Here is a 4,290-nt window from a genome sequence, read left to right as displayed (position 1 = left end):
TGTAGTGTTCCATGATTGTTTGCGTATAACACCCAGTGCTCCATTCAATACATGCCTTTCTTAATACCCATCACGGGGCTAACCCATCCTCCCACCCCCAAAACCCTCAGTTTGTTTCTCAGAGTCCATCGTCTCTATGGTTCGTCTCCCCCTCCGATTTCCTCCCCTTCATTTTTCCCTTCCTACTTTTTTTTTTTTTTAACATATAATGTATTATTTGTTTCAGAGGTACAGATCTGTGATTCATCAGTCTTACACAACTCACAGCACTCACCATAGCACATACCCTCCCCAATGTCCATCACCCAGCCACCCCATCCCTCCCACCCCCCACCACTCCTGCAATCCTCAGTTTGTTTCCTGAGATTAAGACATAGATTTTTGATTAATTGGAATCTTCACAATCTCAGATCTTCCAACTCATAAGCAGGGTCTTTTGCTCCATTACTTCAGTCTTTGGTGTCTTCTTTAAGGTTTTGTGATTTTCATAAAGATCCGTATTCCTAGGTACTTTTTATTTTTAAGCTATTATAAATGATAGTCCTTTTAAATTTAATTTGCTATCAGTTTGTTGAAGTACAGAAATTTGATAGATTTTTATACCTAAATTTTATACCAGAAAGCCTGCTAAACACTCTTAATAATGTCAATAATTTATCAGCAGTTTCTTTTGGATTTTCTATGTACACAATCACATCATCTGTAGAGAATTTCTTCCTTCTCAATCCCTTTATCTTTAATTTCTTTCTCTTGGCTTACTGGATTGGCCAGAACATTCGGTACAATGTTGAAGAGAAGTGGAGAAAGCAGTCACCCATATCTTGTTCCTAATCTTAAAGAGAATCCTTCAGTATCTCACCACTAAGTATATGTTGGCTGCAGAACTGTTGTACACATGTTTTATCAGCTTAAAGAAAATCTTTTATTCTTAGTTTATTAAGGGTTCTTATAAGTAACACTGAATTAAAAAAAATTTTTTTGGGCAGCTATTGAAATAATCATACGACTTTTTCCCTTTGAACAGTTTATTGGAGGAAATATATAATTGGATTGTTTTAATGTTAAACAAATTCCACATCCTGAAATAAAACCAACTTGGTCATGAACGTATTTTACACATTGTTGGATGTGGTTTGATGACATTTGTTCAAGAATTTTACCTGTGAGTGAGACTAGCTTGTTTAATTTGTCAAGATAATTCCAGCTTCGTAAAATGAGGTGAGAATTTCCTCCTTACTACCTAAAATAGAAATTATGTATCACATTGAAATCGACTTATCCTTGAATGTTTTATAGCACATATTCATAAATTTTCCTTGGCCTAGAGATTTATTTGTAGATTTTTCACTCCTATCTTTATGTCTTAAAATAGTTTTCAGGTTTTCTACTTCTTTATTCAATATTGATATGTAATTTTTTTTCTAGAAATGTATCCATTTCATTGAAGTTTAAAAACCTATTGAGGTAAAATTGTTCATAATGTCACTTCTCATCTTTCAGAGTCTGAAGCTTCTGTCCCTTAACTCATAATCAAGTTTATGTCTTCACTTGTTTTTCTCGGTCAGATTTTCACGAGTTTACCTGAAGTTTATAAACTTTTACCTTTATGGATCTTCTATATTTTATCATTCACATCTGTTTCATCATTATTGTTTTTTTCCTTCTACTTTATGTTGTTTTTATAACTTCTTAGAATGGATTCTCATTAATTTTCTGTTTTAAAAAACAAACAAGCATTTCCAATGATAAACTTCCTTCCAATAATATTTTGAATGCATGGTACATGTCGTGCTACATGATTCTTCTATTACTGCTCAGTTCTAAAGATTTTCTAATTTCCATTATAAGTTCCTCTTTGAACTATAAGTTAGATTTTCAAACATTTCCAATTTTTCAAGTTTTTTGTGATAGTTTCTAACTTAATCACATAGTGGACATTTTAGGAAAACCCAGTTTTAAGAAATTTTTGAGACCAACGTCATGGGCCATACATAGGGTCAGGTGTCCTTGAAAAGAATGCTTTACCTCAAACTTTCAAATAATGTTGCTCAGATTTTCGCTATCTTTACGTCAGTTCTAGGACTGAGTCTACCACGTTCCTGGAAAAGGCAGTTGATTCATCAAGTTTTGAACCAGGTCTTTGCGATACAGAATCTTTGCTCTTGATGGTGTGCTCACCAGGGGGCAGGGTGGTCTCTGGTGTGAAGGGATGGTGTTGACCTTCTCTTTACCTTTCTGATTTGAGATCCTCAATGAAGACAGCCAACCACACAGAGGTGACAGACTTTGTTTTCCAAGGTTTCTCCAACTTCCAAGAATATGAACTCATACTCTTCGCTGTGTTTCTGATCGTGTACATCCTAACTCTGGTTGGCAATGTCATCACTGTGACTTTTATCCGTATCAACCATCACCTCCGCACCCCCATGTACTTCTAAGTGTTCTTTCCGCATCAGAGACTTTCTACTCCCTGGTCATTATCCCACGCATGCTTTCCGGCCTCATAGGTCTGAGCCAATCCATCTCCCTGGTGGGCTGTGGGACTCAGCTCTTTTTCTTCCTTGGCTTTGCCATCACCAACTGCTTCCTGCTAGCAGTAATGGGGTTTGATCGCTATGTGGCCATCTGCAACCCACTTCGTTACTCAATCATCATGAATTGGAGGGTCTGTACCATCCTGGCATCCTCGGTCTGTGCCTCAGCATTCTTGCTCACTCTGATTCAGGCTGTGGCCATTTTCAGACTGCCTTTTTGCAACTCCCTGATTGAGGATTTCTTCTGTGATGTTCGGCCTGTGTTGGACCTAGCCTGTGCTGCTCCAATCATTAATGATACCCTGACCTCAATTATCACCCTGTTGGCCCTCACAGCCCCTCCCACCTTCCTCTTCATCTCCTAATCCTCATCATCTCCACCATCCTCAAGATCGCCTCAGCTGAGGGCCGGAAGAAGGTCTTCGCCACCCGTGCTTCCCATCTCACGGTGGTTATCATCCATTATGGCTGTGCCTCCATTGCCTACCTCAAGCCCAAGTCTGAGGACACGAGGGATCAGGATCAGCTGATCTCAGTGACCTACACAGTGGTAACACCTTTACTGAACCCTGTGGTGTATATTCTGAGAAACAAAGAAGTCCAGGGTGCTCTGAGGAATTTGGTGGGTAGGAAATCCCTTCCCTAAGATGAAATCTCTACCCTATAAACAGGCATGCATGTTTTCCAGATGGAAGCTCATAGGTAAAGTTATAGAGCCCAGGTTTCAAGTGATTGGTGAAATCGACATCACAGCTAGAGCCAGAGCAGAAGTGAAGCGAAGCTGGGGACCAGCTTCTAATAATTGATTCTCACTTCCTCAACCTCTTTGTTAACATAATAAAAACATAAGTCACCCTGAAGACTTGTAAAAAGACACCGATTGGCCCTAATCCAGGGGATAATTACAGGGTCAGAGGGTGATCTAGTGTTTATCTCAAGCTCAAATTTAAAGTGACCAGTCCACTTTGCTGAAGTACAAACCACATTAAAGTCATACATGACTGAATCTTCTTTTAACGTCAAGTTGGATGTTTGAACAAGTGGTTACTGGAAACGATACTGTGCCAAAAACTAATCGCCTTGTGTTTTAAAAAGATAAGCAAAGCAAAGACAGAGATATCTTTTAGGAAATGGGTTTGGGATGAGCTAAAAACCTTCTAGAGAGAAGATTTTCTAGCAACCCCCTGCAAATTTCCTGTTACTCACATGTGGGGTACCAAAGGAAAAGGATCTGGGGTAGAGGAGAAGGGGAGTGAAGTACAGAAGACTCCTGGCCACACAAGACAGCCATGGAGCCCTGGCCACGTGAGCAGAGTGCACAGACCTGGTCTGATCCTTTGCTTCTTCAAGCTGAACATAAGCCACATGAAGGCGTCCTTGTGGGGTTGAAAGCAATGGCTCTCCCGTGGACAGGATGACCAGTGGGCTCAGAGGAAAAGCCCACAGAAGGCTCAGGGAACAGACTGCTGAAAAGAATCCTGTGAAACTGACTAACAGAAGAAAAATCAGAGGTGGATCCAAATGAGAGCTTCCAGTCAGAAGAGAGTAGAAGGCAGAAGGACAAGGGGACAGTTGGTGGGGCAAGAATTCGGGAAAAATCCTTTGGACTGGGTCTTCTCCTGCCCTTCCTAAACCAAGTCACAAAGGCAAGGGAAGAGAGTTCAGTGAGAATATGAAAAAGTGTCAACAAAATTCCTTTCTGATGAATTAGGTAATATTACTCCTGAAAAGCTAAAAAAAGTCAGAAGAGGATTTT

The 4,290-nt window shown here is 40.0% G+C and overlaps 1 pseudogene; it reads left to right on the top strand.

Annotated features, from left to right (window-relative positions):
* The first annotated feature begins 2,252 nt into the window (after positions 1-2,252).
* LOC102744659 (olfactory receptor 10J1-like) lies at positions 2,253-3,180 on the top strand (annotated as a pseudogene).
* Positions 3,181-4,290: the final 1,110 nt, after the last annotated feature.

The sequence above is a fragment of the Leptonychotes weddellii genome, chromosome 6, assembly GCF_054177405.1.
Source record: "Leptonychotes weddellii isolate Sample4059 chromosome 6, ASM5417740v2, whole genome shotgun sequence".
In the NCBI taxonomy this organism is placed as follows: Eukaryota; Metazoa; Chordata; class Mammalia; order Carnivora; family Phocidae; genus Leptonychotes; species Leptonychotes weddellii.
This window is presented reverse-complemented; position numbering and strand designations above follow the sequence as displayed.